At 40.4% G+C, this 12,851-nt stretch overlaps 1 protein-coding gene across 3 annotated transcripts in view; it reads left to right on the forward strand.

The window, feature by feature from the left end:
• Nucleotides 1–12,851, forward strand: part of LOC147179253 (nociceptin receptor-like) — a 47,095-nt gene that overhangs the window by 10,165 nt on the left and 24,079 nt on the right. The window contains exon 2 of one of the 3 annotated variants that reach the window (XM_086068980.1): nucleotides 4,545–4,633. The exons of the other annotated variants lie outside the window; for them this stretch is intronic. The gene's annotated coding sequence lies outside the window, so the exon portion shown is untranslated. The remainder of the gene's footprint in view (nucleotides 1–4,544; nucleotides 4,634–12,851) is intronic. 3 annotated transcript variants of the gene reach the window in all.

The raw sequence follows: 12,851 nt of genomic DNA on the forward strand, positions 1-12,851 counted from the left end.
GTCTGTTTATTATTATAGTTTTGACAGTTATAAATGTATGAATTTAAAGCATTGTGACCGGATGTATCAAATATGACACAAATTAAGTCATATGTGGAATTCGATTAAAAAAACAAGTTTTAGTTTGTTCAAAAGGACCAATAAATACCCTATTTATAAAGAATCCGAATTTTCTCTCATATATTTCATGGTTTAGACTTACTCAGGGTTATTAAATTACACTTGCCATTAAGAGTGTGGCTCACTTCCAACGTTATGCAGGATTAGCACTCATGATTAGTTAAATCAAACAAATCGGAGCTTCGATGCAGTTGATGGCATTCAAATGACAAATTTCCTTCTTTTCATTATTTTGTCTTCCAGTAACACTTCCAATTCCATCACTTCAAACTTCATTTTGCGCTTGTTGTACTGTTTCAAATGTTCCATGGTGAAAACGTTGATTGCAACCATACTTTGACACCTGTGAAATCTGTTAGAGTGAATAAACATGCAATTTAGCGCTCGCTATTTGGTATTGTAGTAAATGAAGCCCAAAGTGAGGTGTCGTCATGACAACAGTGACAGAGGAAAGAGTGATGAAACAGTCTGGTCATATGTTTAAAAATAGCACTTTCAAACGGACTGTTTTTATTTTGTTGTAAGGTCTGTGTACTGCTAAAACCACTTGTCTTTATTCTTCTTTCAGGCTTTCTCGTTAGAGTGCATAATTTAAGATAGCTGTGATGTTCAAAGGCCAAACCTGAGCTCAAACTTCTTCTTTTTTTAACCTGAAATCCCCAAACTAAACACAGCTTGCTCTTATGACCTTCGAATGTCTCTTGTTTTAGAAGCATGAGTTGTAGGAGATTGCGACCAAAGACACTCGGAGGCGTGTCACGATGACTCGGCCGTGTTAGAGGGAAGGCGGCAACGGTGGGAGGCAGGAAAAAGTGAAAGGATGATTCACTTTCATAGAAGGTCCCAGAGTGGGGATGAAATGCCAACAGAGATGATGTCATACCTTGATGAATCCAACAAAAACGCATTTTGTATGGGACGCAATCACACGCCATAATGAGGAATTACTGAATGGGTTCTTTTGTGTCATGTTCATCCTTACTTGTCACAAAGTCACATCTCGGATTCATCAAGGTGACTTTGTTGCCAGATTGAGTTAGGTTACGCATTACAACATTCAATACATTGCTGTTGTCAATCACATAGAATTGGATTGATCAAATGTTCTCATCTACGACCTGATGTCGCCGCTACATCTTGGATGAGAGCAATGCAATGCAGGCAGAAATATTTAGATACAGTGAACCCCCACTATTGTCGCATTCAGTGCCATTGACGGACACAGACGTCAAAAATCAATTTTAACTGTGCTGACAGTGAATGAGTTAAATGCAGAAAGTATAGGTAGGACAGTTTGTGAGTGAATAGCTGAATAGTTTCTGAATGCTGACCACTTTCGGCTTTTGTTCATCCTACCTGGCCTTTTCACATGAAGAAATTCGTAGCTGCCCAGTCGTTTCGAGGGTCTTTGCTGTAAATGTGACCACAACTGTATGAGAATTTCCAAAATGTCCTGAAGGTGGCTGAAGCCAGCTGCCCAAAACAAAAACTGTCAATTTAAAGATAAATTCAGTTGAATAATATACACTGAATACTTACATAAAATCGGTAAGAAAGTTCATCAATTAGTCAGGTTTAATTATGTGGACCCATGTTACGTTTTTTAAATAGTATACAATGACATTGATATTGTCGGTGAAATGTGGCTTAATGATGATCTCGTCTTTTCAAGTAGAAAAAAATAATATTATTGGGCCAAGCCAAAAATCAGATATTTTCATATTTATAGTGCCTTCGATGCCCCCTACTGTACAATTAATAAAGGATTTATGAAGGTGCCAATTTGGTCCTGTTACAGACGTTTCTATTCTTTAGTGACTTATTTCTTAATACATCTGATTTCCAATTGGAATAATTGCTTTTTAACAATGCCAGGTTTGTGAAGTTTATAACCTTTAAAAATTCTTGTTTTATTTAAATTACATGCTAAATAGAACTTTGTTTAAATAACGTGTTTCCACCTTACAAGACGTTTTACATTTAACTACTCATTCACCTACTGATGAGACACACTCGGGAGCACCTGGGTGCTCAGTATCTTGCTCAACGATACTTCAGTGTTTTTACAATGGCATGGGACCAAACCGGGCTTTTTTTTCAGGACGTTGAAATAAACCGAAGAATAATGCAGGTAGGGGGGTGGGGGGGGATACTTCAAACCCTCATGTTTTGAAGCTCACAACAACAACAATAAGGGCTTAGAACAGGGATTCATACAAGCATGTGTTTTCTCTTGCAGCCTTCACAAAAGAAGGTGCACCTCAGAGAGGAACATAATCATAGTGGCCTAAGGCCGAAGCTCAAGATGAAGCCTCACTCTGGGCAGCCTTCAAGGACTCTTGCCTGTTTCCATAACAACCCATACGTGTACGGTAGTATCCACTTGTAATGGGTGAAAATGTGCCCAGGCTTCGGAGCGTTTGTCAAGAAATCCAGGATGGAATTTCTGAAGCGCGGATCAAAACGGGATTCATTTTCAGGAAATGGCATTATTGATGACGTACGCAGTCTCAAGTGGTGGTTCACGCGTTGTCGCGATTAATGACCAGGCAAGGAAAATTCGAGGAAATATCGTGTTAGTTATCCGGTTGGAACTTGGCCAATTTCTTGTGACAAATAGATTTATTCATTGAGTCTATAAAAAAAAGTGCTCCCCATAAAGCTACAAGATATCACACATAGGCCTATATGCTATGCTATGCTATGAAACATGTTACTCATGCTAACACATTTCATAATTTACGACTAGACTCAGAAGCTTTTTTAAAATCCCAATTCCATGTTTTGTTGTTCCCCAATCGTTTTTGGAGTTATGACCTTATTTTTTGTTAAATCGTTTTTTTTTCTTTTCTTCTTCTTCTTCTTCTTCTTCTTCTTCTACTCAGGTGACAAAAATATTTGATTTAGAAGTACAGTGACAAAACATAAAAATGAAAAAAAAGTGCAGTGACACCTCACAGAACTTGACGTTGGCAAAATAATTTATTTGGAATGTAGTAATAAGTCAAAATTCAATAAAAAAAAAGCTGGGTTTCCAAGTGCGCTTAACAGGTGAAAAACATTTCAGATTAATCTTTGCTTGAGCAGACTCAGTCAACAACGCTTCATTGTAACACCAAAAAAGACATTTTAATTCAAGCATATCTGTTTTAGTTGTTGCATTCTGTTTGCCGGAGATCATGAATTTGTATCCAGTTTGCAGGCTGTCGTTGAAATGTTAAGAGGAAAGAAAGCAGAACTTGAATGGTGCAGAGAAGCCTTTCTTCTTGTTTTTCTTCCATGCCTTATTATCAGATTTTACTCTTTCATCCTTGCGTCCTCCTCATCTTCTAGTTGCCGAGAGGGTCGGCTAATGATTGCTGTAGACTCGCAGCACAAAGCAGGGTTCAGTTGCATTAGGAAACGTATCAGCCATGCGCAGCTCATTTGCCTGCTTCATAATGATCATGAAAAAAAGCCTGGTTCAGAAAACAAGGTGCGACAAATTAGATACCGTCTTGTCAATTGGTTCTTACTGCACTGAAATCGTGGCCTTTATAAGTGAGGCATGGAAGCCTTTTTTTCTCTATAATATTGTTCCCTCTCAGGCAGATGTTTACATTATCTGTGTATGTGAATGGAAAGACAGTTACAATATGCACACAAAAAACTATGATGAAAGGGCCTGCATCAATGTCACCCCTGACAGCACTTGGAGACTGCTCTAACCCCGATCGTGCAACCGTATGTGACAACCGAACCTCCCACTTACCGTTAGTCGCGGCTTTTAAAAATATCTTAAAGACGATAATACGATTAAATCCGCTAACATTGCGGTACACCACTTGTGCCACGTACTTAGACCTGCTTTTAGCTGGTCTAAATTCTGGTCTACTTTCACCAAATTGCGCCGGAGCCTTGTAATAAAATAACATCCACAACATGATATGCCAAATTCCCAAACAAAACTCCAGCTCATTGGGAAAGGAATGGCTAGGTCAGTGTTTCCCAACCTTTATTGAGACAACACACACATTGGAAAACATGTGGTGACAAAACCACAGGAAGCATATAAAAAGAGAGACTGATGAGCAACATTATCTTCTTTCCAGTGTGTAAAAGAAGATGATTATATCTCACTGTAACATTTGCTGGTGTATTATAGCTTGACATATCATTCAAGTTACCAACAAAGGACAATTTAGCTCCATTTTGTTGATGAGTTTCCAAACCACCATATTCAGCTAAAGATGCTTGTTAAACCCTTTTAATGAATGAGTTTGGGTGACAAAGTGTCTCCATATGTCTATGGATATGCATATTTCTGTTTTACCCAGATCCCCAACGATTTGAAAAGCATGTCTGAGTGTCGGTAGAATGACATCTAGAAATGAGATGACAAAACAGAATGTATTCATTCATTGTCTACCGCTTATTCTCTTTAGGGTTATGGGTGAACTGGAGCCTGTACCAGCTGACTTTGGGATCAATTCCAGATCAGTCAGAATTGTCTTTAACAACATTTTTACCTGATGTAAGTATCTAGAAACAGGCATAAGATGTAAGAAGAGGTTTGTGTGGGAATTTTGACATTCAAATGCAAAATTACAAAATATATATATAATTTCACCCATTTTTTCCCTTGGTGTAGCACAAGTACTAAAATTCAAAACAGTCAGAATTAATGTTCACTCAAGTGATATATTGACCTGGTTGTCAGCTACACTTTTGTTTGACATTCGACTTTGTTTGCCCGGAACATCGTCAGGTTGGGCCTCGTAACATTCCGTGTTTTATACACGTGTCACTGCTGGCCAAGGGCAACTCCACTCCTGTCAGTTGGTTTTGGATAATTTGCTAACTGTGTTTACGTCCTGGCTCCAATCCTGATTCCTAGGTCCTCCAGCTTCAATTCTTGTTCTTGCTGAAATTCAGAGATAAATCTCCTGCTTAGCTTTGCCTGTCTTTATTGAAATTGTGTTGAAATCAGCTGCAACAACGCGTTATTTATCAAGATGATTCAAAATGTTTGTTTGCATCATCCAATGGCCGTATCAGACTTATGTGACTGCACAGTAAATGTCATCAAGGAAGGTCAAATGAATTGTGTCACACTTTACGTGTCCACTGCACTCAGACATACCTGCAGGGGCACTGCCAATAAATCTGCCACTTTGATGGTAAGACCTGTGTCTTGCTGTCAGAGGAGGCAAAACCGCAACTCCATCGTCAAGAGTTATTGGGTGGATGGATGGATGGATAGATAGCTAGATAGATAGATAGACAGACAGACAGACAGACAGACTTCCGCTCACCTATTGAGGACTTACACGACGGCTGGATGTATGCTTCCAAATTTGTGGAAATAGTTTTGAGGAAGATGCTTTCTCTTCCAGTATGACTGTGCCACAGTGCACAAAGCACAGTTCATAAAGGTATGCTTGGTTGAGTTTGTTGTAGTAGAACAAGCCCAATAAATCCATTTTGGATGGGGTAATGGAAATGGAGCAGATGGGGAACTATTCGCACAGGCTCACTGTAACATCTTGTCGCAAACATTCCCAGAAGAATCCAAGCTGTAAGAGCTGTAAAAGAGACAGAATAACTTCACGCTTCATATCCAAAGATTTTTGACTATATACTAGGTTGCTCACAGACAGATACTAATACCCCAATACTAGAGTACAATATATAATAATGGATATTCTGTGTTCTGGGTCATGTAACTAACAGCACAAATCTATAATTGGCATCATGTCAATGGCAGAATGTGGAAAAACTGTGGACAAAGTCAGCCAAACAAAAACAAAAACATGTTGCAGGTGAGCTTAGAGACATTTTTATATTACCATTAGAGGATGAGGAGAGGTAAGGTGAGATGCTGGTTAATGGCGACTATCCTGTAACACATAGGTCACATGTTCAATAGCATCATCCCCTTTCTCCCTTGATGATCCAACACCTCCCCAAGCCCTTCCCCCTACTCCCATGGATGCTCCCCTTGGAGCTGCTCCAGTTCTTGGACAATTTAACGACGACATGGGCTGCTGGCGGGTGACAAGACTCTCGGCTCTCATCTCCGAGGGGGGGAAAAGCTATTACGATTGCAGTTTGTGCGACATACTAGCCCGAAGACAGTGTCGAGTGACAAGTGTCGTCAGGCCGCTATCACTCTCACTGCTCTCTTCCATTTGGTGGCGCTTTGATCATTGCTAAAAAAGTTTGTCAAATGATGAGATGTCATGTTATCAACTGCACACAAGGAATTATGGAAGTTATGAATTATTTATACACTGCAGTGCGAAGGACAACTGCTGTATGGGAAGGAGGAACGTAGTCAGTGTGACATACTGTAAAGTAGCAGCAAAACTATTACGGTCATCCTTATTTTAAGTTAAAAAAAATTCTTACAATGACAAGTTCATGAGTCACACAGAAAAACCCCCAGCTTCCATTCTTTTCTCAGTTCATTTGAGCTAATCTACGAGCATGTCAGCTAGGAGCGTAAATTAAATTGCACCGGAGGTATTTGTGTCTATAGAGCATTAAATTCAACTGTCAAAGCAGTGAATGAAACCCAGCGTCAACGCCTTTGTCTTGGATACGTCACAAGGGAATTTGGCCTTGTGCACACTGGAGAGGACACAAAAATACAACGGCTAGCTTAGCTTCTAGGACAAGCGGCTGAATTAACATTTAGCCCAAGAGGATAAGCATTTCATGAAACAGATGGATGGATGGGTTGAAGATCACCCTTGGTTCTGACGTTTGATAGTTTACAGCAATGGAATCCTGGTGATTTAAGTTAGTAATTATCTTCAACTAAAGGTTGATGCTGCGTTGTCTTTTGACATGCTTTCAAAAAACAGCGATCGCAAATTTTTCGCTACGAGTCCAGCCCCTAACCACCACATATAGGACAACAAATGACAATTCATATGAAAACAACAACGTTGTGGCGTGTCACTCATTATTAACTGATGGGTAAATGGAAAGCCCAGTCAATGACGTGACGTCACATTCCGGGTGCGCTGTTTGGGCAGATACAAGATTAGACACTGCCGGGGGTGCACTTTAAGTGAATAACATTTAATATATGGTGGCATAATCCTCATTTGCAATAACTATCCACCTTTCCTGAGACAAGGATTAACCTCTACCGGAGGCCAAAGATCTACATATGATCCGAAACACACAAGCTTATTTCTGTTCAAGCAAAGCACTTTGGTTACATTTTCTGTCATCTAAAAATAATTGGAGAAAATTGAAGATAAAAAACTTGAAGCAAGACAACCGATCTCCAACTCATCTTTGTCAAATTTCCACAATTCTATATTTTGCATGTTCATTGATGCAACTGGTAAGCAATGTGCTTTTTCTTTTCACGAAAAGCTTGTGTACGTGCGAGTGTGCGTGTGTGCGCACGCCACTAATGATTCACACTAATACACTGAAGGCAGCCGTGAGAGGTGCCAGCCATCTCATCAGAGATTAGAGGCTCAGTGTCATGTTCAAGGACACTTAGGGAGGGCAACTGCACCTTATCCCCTTTTTTGGGTTGCAATTTTTATTTATCTGCCTGTTGAGAAAACACAGGGGGAAAATAATCTTTTCATCATTTTTTCTTGTGCGAGACAAGCTCTCAGGTTACCTAGCAGCAACATTTGTAACAAGTTTAATAGATCAGACCTTACCTTGGGAAAAGAAGATCGCTAAATTGTGAGAAGGCATTTGAATTAAACAAATCCATCAAGTTTAGAAATGATTGGATTTCAGTTCACAATATGATTGTTCCAATCAGCTTCCTTTGAAGAAATGCGGGCTATTGGGTGCGGGTGACATTTGAGCCTCGTTTCCACCGACGGTATCTACCCTACTCTACTCTACTCTGCGCTGCTCTACTTGGCTCTGTACCAAAAAGCAGTGCGTCTCCACTGCCACGGCCACCACCCGGGAGCCCCTCCTCACCTTGCCAGTGATGTCATGCTAAAGCGACGGCAGCTAGCGTGCACTGCACACACGGGCAAAAACAATGGAGAGCGCAAACAATGGTTTGTGCCTGTTTATTTCAGCCTGAAGACATCGAATGAATATTGCAGCAACCAGAAGACTGCATTCAAAAATGTTAAAAAGGTTTGCACCTCCTCAAAAGTCCAAGCATTAATCTGTTTTCCTGGGATGGTGGTTTGCGCAGCTGCACATTGATGTCTCGAACCAATCAATGGCCTCCAAAATAATTACGCCACGTTTTGGAACTGGGCTACTTTTTTTAGAACCGCAAAGGAGCAGGTACCAGCAAAAGCGAGTAGAGCCAGGTAGATTTGTTGGTGGAGACGGGGCTTTTGCAGAGTAGAGTAGAGTTGAGTAGAGTAGAGTAGAGTAGATACCGGCGGTGGAAATGAGGCTTTGGTCAATACGAGAACTGCAACCAATAGTAACAACCAAGGAAGATATTGAATCCAAATTTAACAACGCTCAAGTATTTTTGCAAACAATGACGACCATTTAGCCTTGTTTGTCAGACAGTAATTTGCATTGTGTCCTTTTACGCTCATCAGTCGTTGGGTCACAGGGATAGCAACCTAAGCAGAAAACAAACCTCACCAGGAAGGCGTCCATTAAGCATCCTAAACAGTTGCCATAGCAACCTCATCTCTCGATTAGGAGGAGCAGCAGCTCTACTCTAAGCCCCTCCCAGATGACTGAGCTTCCTGATACTCATCAGCTGCCTCCAGAGTCCCTTGGGCCAAAAAGCCTGAATAGGATTCCTTCTCTAGCTTGAAGACATCCCTCACCCTTGGTGTCCACCATTGGGTTCAGGGATTGCCGAAACAACTGGCGTCAACCATCTTACCGTCAAAGTTCCGACTGGCGGCCTCAACAATTGAAGCCTGCCCATGTACATCGTTTCTATCGAGATGTGGCCGTAGTTCTGCCAGAGATGGAAGATGAAACTCAAGTGGACTCTCACAGGTGTTTCCAGCCCCCCAGACCAGCATCGCTCCCTACCATTGGAGCCAACAAAAACCCACCGTGTGATCGGTTGATCAGCTCTGCCCCTCTCTTCACCTGCGTTAATGAATTTTGAGCGTCATTCGTAAACTGTCGGTACACCCTTCTGTCATCATCAATCCGTCAATATTTCCAGCCGAACCGCATCATAGTCGTCAACCCGTCATTCGTCATTTCTTGGCGAAATGGGCCTCTGTCAATGATTTCCTAATTTTTCAGTAAAATAGGCATTCCATCATTGACGCATTGATGATTAGACTGACGAATTGACGGATGAAAACCCACTACCGGTAAGTTTCCCATCAATCGTCAACAAAACAGGCATCCGTCATTGACAGATTAATGGAATGCCCACCTCTGATTATCCACAAAATCAAAATAGTGGTCTGTAGCAGGTGAAAAGTGTTCAGTCAAACCGGAAGTCAATATAAAAAACATTTATACAACTTTAGTGCTCGTCGACTTGATGAAGCGTCACTTGATTTCATCGCTGCACTTTGATTTAAAGAAAACATTATCAATGTTTTTTTATGAGACTTTTTGGGACCCCTGTAAATCTCGGGGCCACGGGCAACTGCCTATGTTTGCCTGATATTAAGTACACCCATGCCAAGCACAAACATGGCTGGCTTGCTTGTTTGTTTGTTAGCTAGTTAGATGTACAGTGCAGTTTGCATGTTTATTTAAATTCCTCAGTGAACCAGTGAAGGCAAGCCCTCACTTTCTATTATGTTGACAGGACATAAAAGAGAATATAGTGATGGTACATAGTAGCAATTGTGTTGCTAAAAACAAAAAGTGGTTTTATCAAGTTCATCCTTACTCCTATAAAATTCACATTATCCAACTTGACAATTAACAGTGGATTAGTTGGTGATGTTGGGATTTGGTAAACGCTGTGTGTTTCTGTGTGTGTAAGCATTCACAGACAGGAGATGATGAACACTTTGTTAGACCTGGCTACATGACATCAGTACATTACGATAATCCCTCCATCTGTGCAGGGATCAAGGTAGGCCCTTTGAATGGCTTACTGAGACTCTTGACGGAAAGAGTGGATGTGGTCACAAGGAGGGTTGTGATAACTGCGCAGGCAGCGAGTGCTCACTGAATTGGCTTTGTGGTTGTCATCAAGGGGACATGGAATGAAAGGGCTCAAGGTGTAGCGCTAAACAGTCTTCATGAGCTTTGTCGTCAACGTGTAAACAGGGTATAGAGGTAATCAGAAATAAGAGAGACAGAAAATGATTTCTTGTAAAGGGTTGACGAGAAGCTTTCTGATCACATTTTTGTCATGCATGCCTTCTTTCAGGCAAAATAGCACTACGACGTCATTCAAACTACACTTGACCACAGTAGAAAAATGTATTTAGTCTCAAGTTCTGTTGTTTAAGACCTCTTTTGGTTCATATTCACCAGGCTTTGAGATTAACACAGAAAAATATCCAGTGGCATTTGGGGAACTGGCTGGACACAAACCTGGTTTGCAGAAAGAAATTGCATTTTATTTTATTTATTTATTTATTTATTGGGGGGGGGGGGCACTTCTTCAACCTAAATGTTCTTCAGGCTGAATAGTGGCTTTGTGACACCTGCAAAAGTGCTCAGAAATATTTTCTGTCATTTAAAAGCGGCATTTTTTTGCCAGATATCTCTATTCTTTGGCCTTTGGCTCAGCAAGAGACCGCAGCGTTTGTGTTTTTTTTGGTGCCTTGAGTATTTTGTGTTATTTTATTGATACTGTTTTTCTATACTGTACTTACTCACTTCCCTATGTCTTGTTATTAATTTGTGGGTCTGGTACCCGCATTATTATACAATTTGTCTATGCATGTGTTGTGTGGCTTGAGTGATTAAATTATTAATGTGAACTAACACACTCTACTAATGCCATATAGTAAAACCTTACTTAAGCACAAAGTGGATATGGTATTTGACAGAAAGGTCTGATCATTGTGAATGAGAGTTTAGTTAACATTCTATATTTACATTGCTGCCAAATGTATTGGTTGGCTTCAGATCCAGCACACAGATTGTTAAAATTAAATGATCGATTTTTGTTTCTAGAGTTCTACCAGAAGTGACACACAAATTAGCAGATGAATAAATTGGCCTCCTCCTTTTACAACGAGGAGTTTGCGTAGTGAAGTATGGAGGCATAAAGTGGAGGAACCAAGTGCAAGCAAACTGGACACAGGACGAGACAAGACTGGCTGGAAGAAGGAGGATTGGCTGACAGAAAGAACAGGGCTGACGAGAACAGGTGAAAAACGAAAGCCTAACGAGTTGACTAGACATAAACAAGGAACACAGAAAAACATGACAGAACCCTCCTTAGTTGTGCTAAAGAATGCACATTTTAATTTCTTAGCTTGGAGAAAACAAACCACTCATCTTTAAATACGCTAATGCAGTGTTGTGTTTAAAATAACTCCCCCCAAAAAGTTAATAAATCCTATGACAGTATATTTTCCGTTCATGCAGTGACGAGCCAACACAGTGCTGGCTGTGGAGTGTGAATAATTCAAAGTGATGATTAATATTTGAAAGGGAACAGCACGCCAGATGAAAGAGTCATCAGATTGCGGATTCCTTTCATCCTGGTTCCTCCCTCCATCTTTAATGGAGGGAAGAGGAAACGCAGGAGTCGGCTAGAAGATCGACACGCAACTTGTGAATGAGGAAAGTTTTTATTGCAATTGGACAAGCGATGGTGCAGTGAATTTAAAAGTGCAGCATCATCTCAAAAGAAAAGTCAACTTAAGGAAATGAAGGCAAAGTTATCTCACTAACTAAGGTGAAGAAACCAAAACTTTTCTACACATTCCACTGCAATTATTTTGGCATCCTGTCACATTAACAGGCATCTTAAAGAGTCATGGGTTCAAAAGCAAAACCGAGAGGTATAGATAATACTGTACCCCTAAAAATATAATACTTAAGGACAGTCTCTTGCTGTTTTTCTTGTTTAAGCTAAATGCGTCAAAACAGTGATTCTCAACTGGTGAGTCGGGACCCCTAACGGGTGGGTCGCCGACGGGAAGTAAAACATTCTTGGTTTGTGATGGTTCCAACATACAATGTTACAAGGTTATGAATTCCATGCCATGAGCTAGTATGCGCAGAAACGTAAGAATATGTCAACGCATGACGCAACACAAGAAGTTAGCGCAGTATATATTTATCAAGGGCTTTTTGACACAAATGGTTACTGTGTTAAGGTAGATTAGTGAATGGACTATACAACAGGGGACAAATCTTCTTTTTTTTTTTTTTTATGTTATGTCACTGCCGTAAACTGAGGGCCCCCTGTCCAGTGAAATATTTAAAATGTACGCCAAATCTTGACAAAATATTGCTTTTTGACAGGTTTGTGTGAGAAACATTATTACTTTGGTCAAAGGACTTTCCTAAAAAGAGAACCGTGACGAGATTTAGGTGAAATTCTATGAGGCGCTCTGATAGGCACTTGAATGGAAGCATGTGTTTTTTAGCGCTATTTTATAACAATTTATTTTCTTTAATGTTGTTAAAAGTGGGTCATGACTTGATGACAAGTGCAAAATGTGGGTTCCAGGTTGACCACAGTTGAGACCTCTGCTAAAATGTTATCATATCATAGATCGTCTTTACTGACGCTCCACAGCCTTAATTCACAGAGTTAAAATGTGGCTTTGAAGCTTGTTGATGACTTATGCCAAGTGCAAAGAGGGAGTTGAGTCACAATTTAATCTGCGCGT

The sequence above is a fragment of the Leptonotus elevatus genome, chromosome 2, assembly GCF_054856555.1.
Source record: "Leptonotus elevatus isolate MCC_2025b chromosome 2, RoL_Lele_1.0, whole genome shotgun sequence".
Classification (NCBI taxonomy): Eukaryota; Metazoa; Chordata; class Actinopteri; order Syngnathiformes; family Syngnathidae; genus Leptonotus; species Leptonotus elevatus.